Source organism: Balaenoptera acutorostrata, chromosome 20 (assembly GCF_949987535.1).
Source record: "Balaenoptera acutorostrata chromosome 20, mBalAcu1.1, whole genome shotgun sequence".
Lineage (NCBI taxonomy): Eukaryota > Metazoa > Chordata > Mammalia > Artiodactyla > Balaenopteridae > Balaenoptera > Balaenoptera acutorostrata.
The window spans coordinates 2,869,282-2,884,433 of record NC_080083.1 but is presented as its reverse complement, the minus strand read 5'-3'; the positions used below and the strand labels follow the sequence as shown (position 1 = coordinate 2,884,433).

The 15,152-nt window shown below is 47.2% G+C and overlaps 1 non-coding gene and 1 pseudogene across 1 annotated transcript; one reads left to right on the top strand and one right to left on the bottom strand.

Annotated features, from left to right (window-relative positions):
* Window positions 1-283: 283 nt before the first annotated feature.
* On the bottom strand, window positions 284-10,002 carry LOC103021127 (ferritin light chain-like; annotated as a pseudogene).
* Window positions 1,011-1,082, top strand: TRNAW-CCA (transfer RNA tryptophan (anticodon CCA)). Its single transcript has one exon. It is a non-coding gene; the product is annotated as a tRNA-Trp (tRNA).
* Window positions 10,003-15,152: the final 5,150 nt, after the last annotated feature.

Below are 15,152 nucleotides of genomic sequence, written 5' to 3'. Positions count from 1 at the left end.
GCATAGCCTGAAAGCGTTTACCCCCGAATATTTATTAATTACCAAGGGGGAAATGGTAGCATACAGTGGAGGACCACGGCAGAAAGCGTGTTAACTAAATGATTTAAGTTAGCATCCGCAGTAACAAGACCCACTGACAACGCGAACTTCCTGAAACCGGTGCAGAGAACGTCGTTTCGTTGGGGCCGGGGGAGGATGTGAGGGGAAAGGGATGGATTAAAAGTGACATATACGTCGGAACGCCACTACAGTGTTTACTGATGCACATTTGGGTGATAAAACTCTAAACAAAAGCAAAGAAGCTCTTTCCGTAGACGTCGGGGTTGGCTGCAGGTGGAGGCGGAAGGCAGATGTTAGGCTCTGCGGGGGCTGGCAGGTCTGGTGGTGGCAAGGGTTTGTGATCCTTCTATTAAATATCTTAGTTTTGTGCCTTTTTCTGTAGCTGCTGTACTTTACAGCAAAGAAGCTTTAACAAACACAGATGGACACTTGTGTATACCTGGGAGGAAGGAAATCTGGAAAGAAATACATCAAAATGCTTTACAGCGGGTGGTGGGATTATTGATTTTAATTTTTCTTACACTCTTCTATAATGTTCGAATGTTCAAAACTGAGTTTTAGCTTTATTAGGGGGCGGGGGAGGCGGGGGTGGACACATGAGCATCTATTTTTCTGCTAACTTCCGAAGTCACCTCCCAGGTGTGCCCGCAGAGTCCTGGTTTGGTTTCCCCCTTTAACCATGCCGGGGGCGGGAACTCGGTCCTGCACACCCCCTCACCCCGCTTCGCCGGCCCGGGTTCGGGTTTTGCAGCCGCTCCCCCGCCCCGACCCGACGTAGCCAGGTTGTGGCGGGGGTTCCGGGGCTCGCACAGCCGCGCCCTCCGCCCGCCTCTCGTTCCTTTTCAGTTTGACCTGAAGTTCACGCGAAAAGCGAAAGATTTATACGGTGAAGCGACCTGGATGCGCAGGAAGAAAGAGCCTTAAAGGATCAAAAGTAGTGCGCCTTCTGTGACCTCGTGGCGCAATGGTAGCGCGTCTGACTCCAGATCAGAAGGTTGCGTGTTCAAGTCACGTCGGGGTCACAGTTACCCCTTTTCCCCCCAGACTAACTGGGGACTTTGGGCCGCTTGGGATTTCATCCTACGGCTCTATTCTGGCTTCCGTGCTCCCTATTCCTCCGCACCGAGTTTCAGAGGACGAGCCTTAGAATTTCTGTTCCGTCATTTTCGTATCTGACGGGGGTGATTTGGGAAACTCCGGGAAGCGTGAAGCCAACCGGCCAATGCCACTTCTCCTTGTCACCCGAAAAGCTACTTTAAAAGAGAGACCAACAGCACAGTAGAAGACAGGATGAAACAGTTATTGGAAAATGAAATGTAAATTATTTTTAAACATATGAAAATAACTTCTTTCATAATAAGAGAAACGCAACTTAGAATTCAATGAATTATTTTTAACCTGTGAGATTGTCTAACCTATGATCAAAAAGCTTACATTAAATCGCATTGCTCACATCCTTAAAGCTACAAAGAACAGGACCAGAGGAAATTAAAATAATTATAAAAGAATACTTTTCAGCCAGTTTAGAGAAGTTTTCAAGTATATTTTTCAATATTGCTTCTGTTCCTTTTGCTCTAGACTTTTTCCAGGAATGCATTCACCCTTCCATATGGTGGATAATTACCACCAATGGATGGATAATCATGCTTCTGTATCCTCTGCATCTATAATCTTCTCTCAAAACGTTTCCTGTTTTCATATTTTCTCTGCCCTTTGGGTGGTCTTCTCAGGCGTGTCCACCATCTGGGATTCCATATTCTGCAACTTAAGAGAGCCCTGTGATCCTACCATATTGTCATTTCAGTTTCCAGGGTGTCCCCTGTCTTATTCTCCTCTCTTTTAAACTCAGTCAGTTGCCCCATGAGGCTTTTCACACCTCATTTCAAAGAAGCCACATCTTGGAGGAAGCCTCTTACTGTTTCTCTGAAGAAAACAAAATTAAAAATCCTGAAACTTTCCATGATTTTCAGTGGTATGCTTTTCTTCTGTCAGGAACTACTCTCTTTTTCTAGTTCTGCAAAATTAAAAAGACAAAAACAAAAACAAACAACGACAACAACTTGCTTTTCTCTCTTACTCATACTGTGAAATTACTCTTGCTAATCCTTTAAAATCTGTTCAGACTCAGTGTGAAGCAACAGATGGGGCTGTGCTAACGCTTGGCCCTGCTCTCTGTTCACTGGTGTGGGTCAGATGCCTTCTCGGATCCACTGGCCGGAGGACAGGCTGGGGCACAGCGCCCACCCCGTTCCCAGTGCTCAGGAAGGTGTCCCCTAGGGCTTTGTTGCAGTGACATTTTCTCCTCTCCTGTGAGGTTCCCTTGCTACTGTGAGCCAGTGAAAGCAGTACTTAACCCTAGAGATCCCACATTTCAGCGTGAGTTTCAACTTACATGTCTTAAGTGGATCTTACCTCCTTAGCTAAGGCAGAAAACAACACCTTTCTATTCACTTAAATCTCCTAAAAGTAACATTTTAATTTAATGCCAAATACTCTGAATTCCCTTAAATTCTTCTTCTTTCAAGAATTTTACATTCAATCTAGTTTGTAGATATTCTAGCCTAAGAATTTGTTCTAAGCAAACCTTATTAATTTTAAAGTTTTAATGGTGTCCTTAAAGTTTCTTATGTGAATTGATAAAATTCTCTTTTCATGTATTCATAAGTCAAATTGTAAAAGGTTGTAAAATTGTCAGATAATATTTTACCATACAATCTCATCTTTATTATAAGAGCAGATTTTCAGTCATCAGTTTTAACTCTCAGCTTATTTATTTCAGATGAATAAGCACTTGTCCCCTCAACATTGAGAAAACAAAGGCAGCATACATTTTTAGAAAAACCGGGACAAGGGTATTTTTTGTGGGTAAAGTATCACTTCTTAGAAAAAGTAGAGATGAAGAGGAAGAAAAAGAAAAATTGATTGCCTTAGACTTAATTTCAAAGGTTTATTCCACCTGCACCAATGCATCAGATTTTTTTTTTAACTTTTTTTAAAATTTATTTATTTATTTATTTATGGCTGTGTTGGGTCTTCGTTTCTGTGCGAGGGCTTTCTTTAGTTGCGGCAAGTGGGGGCCACTCTTCATCGCGGTGCGCGGGCCTCTCACTATCGCGGCCTCTCTTGTTGCAGAGCACAGGCTCCAGACACGCAGGCTCAGTAGTTGTGGCTCACGGGCTTAGTTGCTCCACGGCACGTGGGATCTTCCCAGACCAGGGCTCGAACCCGTGTCCCCTGCATTGGCAGGCAGATTTTCAACCGCTGCGCCACCAGGGAAGCCCTCAGATATTTTTAAATTTTAAAATTTCCTAGAGATTATTCTGTTCTATTAATCTAGTTGTACATTCCTGCTTCACACCAAGCTGGCTGTATTGCTTTATTTTAAAAGGAAGGTAAAACTTAAAGACAGCACAGACTTGCCACCGATACAGTATTTGATAAATTCTTTTGGCCCATTGTCTCCCATTGAGGATGCTTCCTTACCTCAAGCCAGATAGGCCCTGGGACACTGCCCCTGGCCCGAGAGATGCTCTCCTGCAGAGGCTGAGCCAACTTCATGGTCTCCAAGGAATTTGGATTGGAAGCAAATGGGACCTGCTGTTTGTTTCAGAGGGTGTTCTGAACATGTACACGGTGAGCTGAGATCATACAATGACTTTGTTTCCTATCATCCCTTAAAAAGATATTCAGTTTCTCTCTTTTGTTTTTGTTTTTGTTTTGATGGTTAAAACAATTTGGGTTTATTGTTTTTGCTAAACAATACTAAAAAATTTTCATTTTGAAGTCAGGGCTTGAATTATTTAATTTTGATCCATTTATTTAATAAAAAAAAAGAAAAAAAGGAAGGGGAAACAGATCATGGCCAAGAAAAAAAAAATAGTAGTTAGGGACTTCCCTTGTGGTCCAGTGGTTAACACTGCACGCTTCCACTGCAGGGGACACAGTTTTGATCCCTGGTCATGGAACTAAGATCCGGAATGCCTCATGGTGTGGCAGAAAAACAGGGAACAGAGGGAAAGGAGAGGGGGAGATTTTATTTAACAAAGAAAAAAGAAAAAAAAATAGTCGTTAACTCCCCACCCCTGAAGCTCTAGCCAGTCACATGAGCATCACCCACTTCCCATGATGCCATGATGCCTGATATTCACATGGTAGCACACTCTACCCCACTGGACTGCCTTGAAGGCACAGGGGCAGTAGTTGCCAGTTTAGCAAAGATATTCAGTTTCTAGTTCTCCTTCTCATGGATGAGGGAGCAATAGGGGGTCAAGAGAGTGAGGGGCAATTCCATGACTTTTCTGGTCACTTTGTGATAAGAAACACTCCCCCAGGCTGTGAATATGACAAGCATCCTATGTAATAGTCAAGTTTCTGAACATGAATTAAAGTTGGGGCCCCTTCCCTCCTGGTCTTGCACTTCTGGTTTCCATCCACGGCTTGCTAACGGGTGTCTCTGACCCCATCTGAGTCAGAGCAGGGGAGGAAGGATAAACAAGCGTGCAGGGAACGTCTCCACGTCAGTAGGTCAGTAGTGTAGTCAGTAGGCGTCCTACTCTCTGGGACTTTGGTGGAATTTTGAGACTCCCTCAGTGCTGAGGATCATTCTGAATTTCACTTAGCCCTGGTGAAAATACTATTTCAGCTGGTTGCTCTCTATTGGGGCAACATTTAGGACTCTCTTCTAGGAGATGTGATCAGCCCTCCAGGCAGCCCTGTGGATAGCAGCTAAGAGGAACTCCCCTCAACCCCACACCCCATGCACATGAATCATTTCTAGACCATGGGAAGAATTCATGCATCTTTTGTCCCCAAATTTGTGCTTTAAAAAGTGTGCAGACACCTCTTCCAACTCACCATGAACAGCTAGTCTGGCCAGCTCTTGCCCCTTAGGTTTCTTAAGCCAAGATATACATCAGGCCACTGAGTCCCCAAACCCCAGGGGGACACATATCAAGCTGTCCAGGTGGCCTGTTAAAACCTCTCACTATGTTTGAACTATGGGACAAGCAATCTCCCCACCATCTTTCCTCTGTAAAGCTCTTTCCAAAACTTCAGAAATCCTCTTCAACCCTTTCTAGGAGCCCTTTGATACTCTCAGTATAGGTGAGGGGCTTAACAATCCCCTAACAGTTTCTCAGCCACTACTTTTTTTTTTTTTTTTTTCCAATTCTGCCTGGTGGCCTGCCTCACAGCTCACTTCAGGTATCTGATATCTGCTGTCTTAGATTCTTAGCAGAAACCCCCATTTTAACATTTGTTGCACTTAAGCAATGGAAGGGAAGGATGGGGGTGGGCATGGGGACAGCCCTCTTATCCGCACAGGATTGGGGTTGCCCAGGGGTCCCGCCTGCCACACTGCTCTGGGACGGCTCTCCCAGGGTCCTAACTTGTCCACCGCCTCCAACTGTCTCCCGTCTGTCCCTGTGCGGTCAGCACGCCAGGGCCGGCTCCCTCCCCCTGCCTCCAGACTCAAGCTCTGGTCGGGGGGGATGTGGACACTTTCTCTTAGGGCGCCTCCTGCCAGGACAGAGGCCGCTGTCCAGACCTCGGTGCTGAAGCACCTCGGTGCTTAAGTTCTCTCCGCCCTTGAAGGAAGTGGAGCTGATCTCGGAGACGCAACAGTGAGTGGTGGCGTGAAGGGAGATCTTAATTCCCTGCCCAGGAACTGAACCTGAGGAGCCTGGATGAAAGCCAGGAATCCTAGCCACCACACCCCCTGGCTCTTGCCCCCAGTGAAAAATGCATTTCTCACGGAGGCAAAACTGTAAAAACAGGTACAAAGTTTATTATTAGAGACATAGCACAACAACAAGTGGGAGAGCTCACAGAGAAATGATTTGTTTAGTTAAGACAGAAGCAAGGCAGAGATGCACACCCGGAGAGAAAGGGTGTGGGCATCCCCCCAATGAGGAGGAGCGCAGTAGAGAGGCGGTTAAGTCACTTATATAGAGCAGCTCTTCCGGGTCTCTGTTTACCTCTGGCCAATTATCTGGTTTCTTTTTCCACGCCTGCCCTGCCCTAGGACCCTCCCCAACATGCGTGTGCAACTTTTTTCCAAGATGGATTACAGCCCAGAGACATATGGGACGGCCTTAGCATCACCTATTACGGGGTGATGCCCCTTCCTTTTTGACCCCCGAGGAGCCTTTCTGCCCATGTGCAATATCTCCCTTGCCCCAAGGATGGGAAATGTATGACCTCTTGATCTTTTAACAGGGTTTAGTCCCACTCTGTCCCTGCCATAAAAATGTCCATTGTCTGGTTATTTACCCTATTTCTATTGCTGGTTTTTATATCGAGGTGCAGATCTCGAAATATAGACATGAGTCTGGTCATAAATATGTAGTCCTGGCATCTGTTTGTCTCTTGCTTCAGGAAATGTAAACAGAGGGCTGGTAATGAATGTCCTGCTGGAGCCCATCTTCTTCTCACTCCAGGAGGTGTGAACAGGAGGCCAGTTGTAAATGTCTAGCCTGGAGCCCATCTGTCTCCTGCCTCAGAGCCTCAGCCTGCAGCAGCCTCCTTCTCCCCGCGGCCCGCCCTCCAGACCCGGCCACGCGGGCTCAATAATCCACTGCCTCAGAGCTTCCGACCATGGACCACCAGGGCTTTGAACTGTCAGCATCTCCGCAGGAGGTCCAGTCTTCCCTAAGGAGGACTGGAGAGGGCCGGTGGCTTGGCAGAGACTCGCAGGTGAGAACAGGAGGAAATCCCAGTCCAATTCCCCAGAATAGGTAGGAAGGCACGCACCTTGGACGTCTTCACCACCGGCTCAGGCCTTTCCTGTGAGTTGTGAGTGGGGGGCTGGCCCCACGGGAGCTCCTCGCACTTTCTAGGGACACAACCCTTTCCAAAGGCCTCAAGAAAATCCCTAAATTCCTCGCATGCACATTCCATGCAGTAAAGACACCTCCACATCTAGTCTGGGTGACTCCCAGCTGCGTGGACATTCACACCCCTTGTCCCCAAGCCCAGGCAGGGAGATGCACACAGGCATCCCTAATGAAGGGCATCCTTGAGGGAGTAGATGGCAAGGTTGCCCTGGAAGCTTTGCAGAATCTGATAGCAGTGATGTTGGGGAGCATGAAGAAGGGGCAGCGGCCAGTTCAGAAAAGAAGGGCCGATGGGAACCCAGAATGAGCAGCCAGGTGGGCTCTGGTGGCCACGACCCAGGCTCCACTGGACTCACCAGCTCCACAGCCCAGGACCTCCCACCTCCTTAAGCAGTGTGAGGGAACAGTGTGGAAGCAGGTAAGAGAGGTAGACCGGGTCATGTTCAAGGGAAAGGGGTTTGAGAGGGCATCCCAGGGAGCCTGCACCTGGCCCTCAGGAACCTGGGCAAGGGTCCTGTCCTGGCAGCCCTGGAGTCTCGCGGGGGGCCTTGCCCAGCTCCAACCACTGCTAGTGGCTCTCCAGTTGGAGGCTCCGCCTGGTGTAGACAGCGGTGCTTCGCAGGCCTCAGGACTGTTGAAGCATCCCAAGATGGTTGGTAAGATAGAGTATCTGCTGACTGCTGATGGGTGTAGCCAGACCCATGCAGCCTGCAGCCTTCTTTTTCCAGCAGACCAGCTGGGATGGGAAGAGGCACTTCAGGAGTCCTAAGTAAGGGAGGCTGACACTAGCCTTAAACGGGCTAAAAGCTAATTCAAGTCTTCACCTCATCTATGGGGACCATGTTCAGGACGCATAGGGGTATAAAAGGGGGCAAGTCCTTTGTGGAAAAACACCTTGATCTTCATCCATTTCCAGATGGTTATTTGAAATATATGATTTTTTTACACCCTAACATAGAACACATTGATGGTACATTTAACAACGTTTTTATTTTTTTTATTTTTTATTTTTTTAATTTTATTTATTTATTTATTTATTTATTTATGGCTGTGTTGGGTCTTCGTTTCTGTGTGAGGGCTTTCTCTAGTTGCGGCAAGTGGGGACCACTCTTCATCGCGGTGCGCGGGCCTCTCACTATCGTGGCCTCTCCCGTTGCGGAGCACAGGCTCCAGACGCGCAGGCTCAGCAATTGTGGCTCACGGGCTTAGTCGCTCCGCGGCATGTGGGATCTTCCCAGACCAGGGCTCGAACCCGTGTCCCCTGCATTGGCAGGCAGATTCTCAACCACTGCGCCACCAGGGAAGCACTTAACAACGTTTTTAAATTTAATTGTTTTTGTTGTTTTTCCCCCTAGCTTCACTGAGGTATAATTGACAAATCATTTAGCAAATTTTTAAACAGCAATTTTAGTTACATGCTTGGCCATCGTTACTCAGCAATATAATAGCTCTGAATAATCATAAAATTTAAATAAAATTAACATACAGTAGTAACTCCGTCACTGTTTTGTTTCATTTTTCTTGGTTTATGAGAGTCTTACTCTTAGGGTTTAGTTGTTAGGGTAATGGGAATATGGGCAGAATATCTAGAATTGTATTCGATATTGTGATTTAGCTGATGAAAGCAGTAGGAACTCATAGGCGAAGACAGACGAGAAACGCTCATTCTGACACCAGGTAACATTCAATCTGCTTTGCAGAATTCTTCACTCCCAAATGCAGACAATGGCCCTTGGAATCTCTGATCATATATTCTTTGATGTGTTGTCTTCTTGTGATCACTACACTTGAGAAGAAACATCATGGCAACTGGATAAGATTTTGTCTTTCTTTTTATGCGGAGTCAACCAGGACAGATATGGATGTATTTTTCTTCCACAGCTCAGAACCATGTTGCAGAAAGAGATAGTTGAGACTAACAGGGAGACTGCCCACCTGAAACACAGGTATGGGATTTTGACATTTTTTTTTTCAGGGTGTTTGAAATTTTTAAGGCTAACTTGTTTAGTATCTAGTAAAGGGCTTTGTTTTGTAATTTTTATTCAAGTCATTCTGTCTATATTCAGGAGAATTGGAAATAATTTTTTAGATGACAAGCCTACAAGAGAAATGCTGGATTAAGAAACTAAATCCAGAAAGACACCTCCCCATCCTTCAAAAGCCTGGGAGACTGTGAAGAGCACCACTTTCTTTTCTGGGAAAAATCCACAAAAATTGCTCTCTGGTCCAATGAGCATCATTGTTATGCTGGAAACAAGCCCAAGGATTTACTACAGGGAAAATTGTCTCACAGTGGTGACCAGACACCAGACTGGCTCTTTGGGCCTGTCCCCTGGGAGCTGCGGAGTGTGCCCCCTGTCCTAACAGTGAAAACAGCCACACACACAACCTGCTGGGCTCAGGGTTACTCTTTTTTTTTTTTTTTTTTTTTGCTGCAAAAAGCTTTATTGTTTCCCTTTGGTCCAAGGCTTGGGAGAGGGCTCCAGGGTGGTTAAAAAGCTGTCTAGTGGCTGCAGAGAGAGGCTTCAGGCAGAAGCCCTGACACCAGAGGAGCTCCTCAAAGACCGCTGGGCTCCAGAGCCTCCTAGTGGTGCTTGAGGCTGAGCCTTTGGAAGAGATACTGGCTTAGCCCAGCCTGGGGACCAGCCAGCCTATGGAGGTTAGTCAGGTGGTCGCCCACCTTCTTGATGAGTTTCACCTGCTCATCTAGGAAATGGCTCTCCAGGAAGTCACAGAGGTGGAGATCTGCGTGGGTGGGACCCAGGGCATGTAGATCCATAAGGGCCTGGTTTGAGTTCTCCATGAGAATGGTGGCTTCCATAGCGTCCTGGGTTTCACCCCACTCATCTCGAGATGGCTTCTGCACGTCCTGGAAGAGGGCGAGGCCGCCACACTGGTTTTGCATTTTCTAGACACGCTCTGCGCCCTCGCACTTCTCCTTGGCCAATTTGCGGAAAAAGTGGCCTATGCCCTCCAGAGGCACCTCATCGCGGTCGAAATAGAAGCCCAGAGAGAGGTATGTGTAGGAGGCCCGCAGATGCAGGTTGACCAGGCGGTTGACAGCGGCTTCCATCTCGATGGAATAATTCTGACAAATCTGGGAGCTCATGGTTGATCGGTAATAAGGAGTTAAGCTCAAAAAATGGTGTTGGCTGGTCCCAGTGGCCAAGGATAGCTTGAGTGGCTGATTCTGAAGATTGCGACTGGAAAAAATGTTGGAGGGTAGTCGGAAGCTGGAGCAAGGGGCGTCCCTGTGTCTGTTCCATCCAAACACTGTTGAAGCAAGAGACAGATCTGTGGGGACCGCCGAGTGCACAGCTCAGGGTTACTCTTTATGAAGGGACTTGAGTAAGTGTGCCTCCCGGCTTGCAGTAAACTGTTTGAAAGGTTCTTTTTCCTTTATTTGAAAAATCTAACACAGATGTTTTACGAAGTGGGCTGTCTACCCAGAATAATGAAGAAAAGTTTCTTAATTAGTCTTTGGGGATAAACAGCCCACTGCAGTCACGATGGGGTCCTTCAAGAGAGAAAACTGAAATTAATGAACAATTATTTAAGATTGTCACTGGGTCGTGAGAAATTGCCAAACATGTCAATTATCTCAAGTGAAAACGAGATAAGGTAAGAAGCATATTTTTTTTTAATTTTTTAAAATTTATTATTTATTTATTATTTTTATTTTTGGCTGTGTTGGGTCTTCGTTTCAGTGTGAGGGCTTTCTCCAGTTGCGGCGAGTGGGGGCCACTCCTCATCGCGGTGCGCGGGCCTCTCACTATCGCGGCCTCTCTTGTTGCGGAGCAGAGGCTCCAGACGCTCAGGCTCAGTAGTTGTGGCTCACGGGCCCAGTTGCTCCGCGGCATGTGGGATCTTCCCAGACCAGGGCTCGAACCCGTGTCCCCTGCATTGGCAGGCAGATTCTCAACCACTGCGCCACCAGGGAAGCCCTAAAAGCATATTTTTAAAATGTTATTGATGAGCTTGCTTCCAGTAAAGTCAGGAGAGTAGACATATAATAAGTTTTCCTTTGGTATAAACTAAACATGATGTTTAACACCCCTCCTTTCCAATTTTTCCATGTTTTCAAGTAGTTTAACGTTACAGGGAAAGCGAAACATTAAAAAATTAATAAAAGCACGTCCAGGGGAGCGCTTGTTTCCCCTCCCACTTCCAGCTCATATTGGGCTCGAAGGGACCAAGATTCTGTCCGTTCCTTCACCCCCGTCTGCGTTTCTTTCTCTGAATTTTATAAAATACTCCCTCACGTTATGAGTACGACGTTCAAACGCCTCAATGAGCGCTATTGTTGTAAAATAGGTCCTGGTACCATGAGAAAGTAAAGAACGAAATACACAGGGGAACTCTAGAAAACGAAAGCTTCTGCAGAAGAAGCCGGGAAGCGCGTTCTAAGCTTTTTCCTCCTGGTGGACCAGACGCCCCATCCGCGGCCGGAACACGCATGCGCTCCAGGAGGGTCGGAAAGGGCGTGTTCGCGCGCCCTCTTGTGGCCAGATGTGGGCAGCGCACAGAGGCCGGCCGCCTGCTGAATCACTGACATTGAATTTTCAGTTTCATCTAAATTACCTAAATTTGTGGGCGTACATTGTTCATAGCACTTTCTTATAATACTTTTCATTTATGTAAAGTCCTCAGCAATGTCTCCACTTTCCATTCTAATTTTATTATATTATGGTTTTCCTCTGTCTTGGTCAGTAAAGGTAAAGGTTAACCTCAACCTCCGGATCATCCAAGCCTTTATCCCACTGGATTGTATAGACTGAGCACCAGCCTGCCGAGACGCCTTGTTCTGTTAATTGTCCTCATCGCTCTCAGAAGGTAAAGCGCTCCCTCCCCTCTCCCACCCCCCTTCCACTCTGGCCTTACTGCTCACTGAGGACGACTTGTCTCCGAGGTTCAGTGAGCCGAGTTCTGCAATGAACCCCTACCGTCGGCCCCCCCAGAGCTTCTCAGTGATGCTGGTGATCCCTCCCACCAGCACATTCTGTATCTCAACGGAGGGTCTTCCCGGCCTTCCAAAGAAGCAGAGCTGGTACATTTTCCAGCCCTACATCCTCTGCCTGCTCTGGATTGCCCACTTCTCTGAGCCTAGCAATTCTGGCATCTCTGCTCAGCAAAGAGCCATCTATTTCTCCAAGCCGCCAAAAGCCCTTCTTGCAGTGTGTTAGCACCACCTCCTGGCATCCTCAGCAGAGCGTGTAAACACTTATCACAGAAGTGTGCTCCTTTCCAATAAACTCTCCAGCACTCAGCTATATGTTCTACACTCCGTGGTCCAGCATCCTCGGGATCCAGACCCGTACTCTCCTGGTTCCTACAGACACAGATTGGCCAGGCCCACAGCAACTGAATCTTCCTCCCTTATCAAACCCAGCGTTTCGCTGGTCGGGTTTTGTAGAGACTTGACCCTAGTTATTGGTCTAGTTATCAGGAGGGGAGGAAAGAGTAGACTGTGAAAGGGGCACCAGTTTTATCACAAAGTAGAGGCCTTGTCTGCATCATCTTCAAACAAGACTGGGAGGCGTGGGTCACATTTGCAGGCCCAGAGGGACTGGTGTTTAAAGGTGTTTGCCCACATCAACCTGAATGTCCCCATCCCAAGTCTCAGGGCTTCCTCCTTTCCAAAGAAGGTCCTGACCTTGACATAGCAAACTTTCTGGGACTGAGAATTCAGCTTATCTGAAGTTATGCTACTCTTACATTTTTGCCAACAGGCTTCAAGAAGCCCTCTGATCTTCACACTTTCCCTTTACTTGGTGATTAACCACCCCCCGCCTGTCCTTGTCGATGGCTCCCAGTAATAGCCACTCAATTCCACAGTCTGGAAAATTGCTACCTCCCCCAAACTCCTAAAGATCTAAGATGCAGCACCCACCAGCGGTTCCCTCCCATCAATATCCCATCCTGGTTCAACACCAGGGACAGTTTTAATGATTGTGCCACTACAGCCTGACATGTGCTATCAGTAGTCTATCAATCACAAGTGATAGGGTCCTCATTGCCAGCAAGCGGACAGGTGATGTCTCATGCAAATCCCATCTTAGAGTCTGCCTTCCTAGGACCACGACTGGTACCACTTGTCATAGGGTAAGATTCCATGGAGGCAGACTCTGAGATGGAAATTGCGTGCAGAGGTGTTATTGGATCGTGTTCTCTAGAAAAACACCTATTAAAAAGTGATACCTGGAGGGAAGAGTGGGCGGAGGAAAGAGTTGAACTGCTGTACAATTGCAACAGAGGCCTCATTTGATCCTACAGGGAACTCAAACTAGGATGGCCCTTTGAGAGATTGCAAGCTGAGGCAAGGGGGCAAGGTCTTTGAACCCCTGCAGCGAGTACCACTGGAAGTGGACTGCCCCTGGGGAGAACGTGTGACCTGAGAGAGGCAGCTCCCTTCAGCCAGGACAATTCCCAGGGAGGTATTCCCACACTGGCAGCTGGAGGAATGGGTGCCCCAGCCCTGAAGGGGGACCCTGGCAGCCCATCACAGTGTGCCCTCTCGGGTGTACTAAAGTTTCCAGGTTCAGCTGTTGATTTCTATTTTGCTCTCTGCAGTTATATCAGTTATTGCTTGGCATCTTTTGAGGCATTATTTTTAGAGATATATATTTATGATAGATATATCTTCTCTGTCAAGTTTTATAACTTTTATAAGTAGATGTCATGCTTATCTTTTCCTAATGATTTTTTAAGATTCTATTTTGTCAGACATTAGGCTTATGACTTGCATTAGTCAGGGTTCAGCCAGAGAAGAAGAACCAGTAGGTCATACATACTAGGAGGTTTTTTTTTTTTTTTTTTTTTTTTGCAAGGAATTGGCTTACTCGATTGTGGAGGCTGATTAGGCAAGTTCAAAATCTGTAGGGCAGTCTGTCAGGAAGGGCAGGCTAGACGCTTTGTCCAGAGTTTCTTCTTCATCTAGGAAGCCTCAATTCTGCTTTGAAGGCCTTTCAACTGATTCATTCAGACCCACCCAACTTATTTCAGATAATCTCCTTTACTTAATTCATCTGAGTTTATGGGCTTTAGCCACACCTACAAAATACCTTTACAACACCACCTAGGTTAGGGTTTGATTCAACAGTGGGAGACTTAGCCTTGCCAAGTTGACACATCAAAGATCATCAAACTACCCAACTTTCTTGTTGTTCAGATTTGCCTGGTGTGGTAATATTAAGACTCTCTGACACTCCACCCATCATGAGATGGGGTCTACATCAGACTCCACTTGATTCTGCACAGACATGTGACTGCTTTGACCAATAGTACAATGGAAGTGATGCTTTGTGACTTCCGAGGTTACATCATAGTCAGCTTTGGAGCTTCTCTCTTGTTCACTAGAACACCTGCTCTTGAAGCCCAGAGCCGCCATCTCAGCTGCCGGCTGAGTCCTTCATGCCGAAAAGGCCACATATAGGCACTCTGGCCATATCCAAGCTGAGCTCATCTTTGAGCCATCTCAGCCAGAAGAGGAGGCATGTGAGTAAAGAAGACATCTTGGAAATGGACCCTCCCTGCCATCAAATCATCTCAACTGAGGTTCCAGACACAGTGGAGCAGAGAAAAGCCACACCCACTGTTCCCCTTCCAGATTCCTGACCCACAGAATCCAGGAGCATAATAAAATGCTTGTTCTTTAACTCCATTAAAGAGTTTTGCCAACATTATCTAATGTTGGTTTGCCAACACAGCATTAGATAATGGGACCCCCTGAATGTTTTTCTGTCCTTGTATTTTCAAGCATTTTATGTAGGCTGTGAGTCTTTCATAAACAACATGACGCTGGATGTTGTTCTTTTTTCCGATCTGAGAGTCTCAGAATCAGATTCCTGCGGAGGGACTCGGAGCCTTTAAGAGTGAATGGTTATGAGCAGTAAAGCCCAAACCAGCTCTTCGGGTCTTTCTGCCTTAAGACCCACGTCTTCCCTGTCCATCCTTCCTCCGTGAACTCTGCCACCAGGTTTTCTCTGGTTGATTAGCGCGGGGCTCCAACCGTCCCCCGCCCAATCCGCATTCCCTTCCCCCAGATGCTGTAGCTCCCCGACCTTCCTCCCAGTCGTCTACCAGACCTGACTCTGCCCAAGGAAACTTTAAAGTTCCCTCAGAACCTCTGCGGCTAACAAGCAAGCCCCAGCAATGGGCGGAGGAGGTTGCCATGGAGACGGGTCCATGGTCCGCAGCTCGGGCGGGGAGGGCCGGGCGCGGCTTCCGATTGGCTCCGAGCGGGCGCGGCGTCCTTCCTGC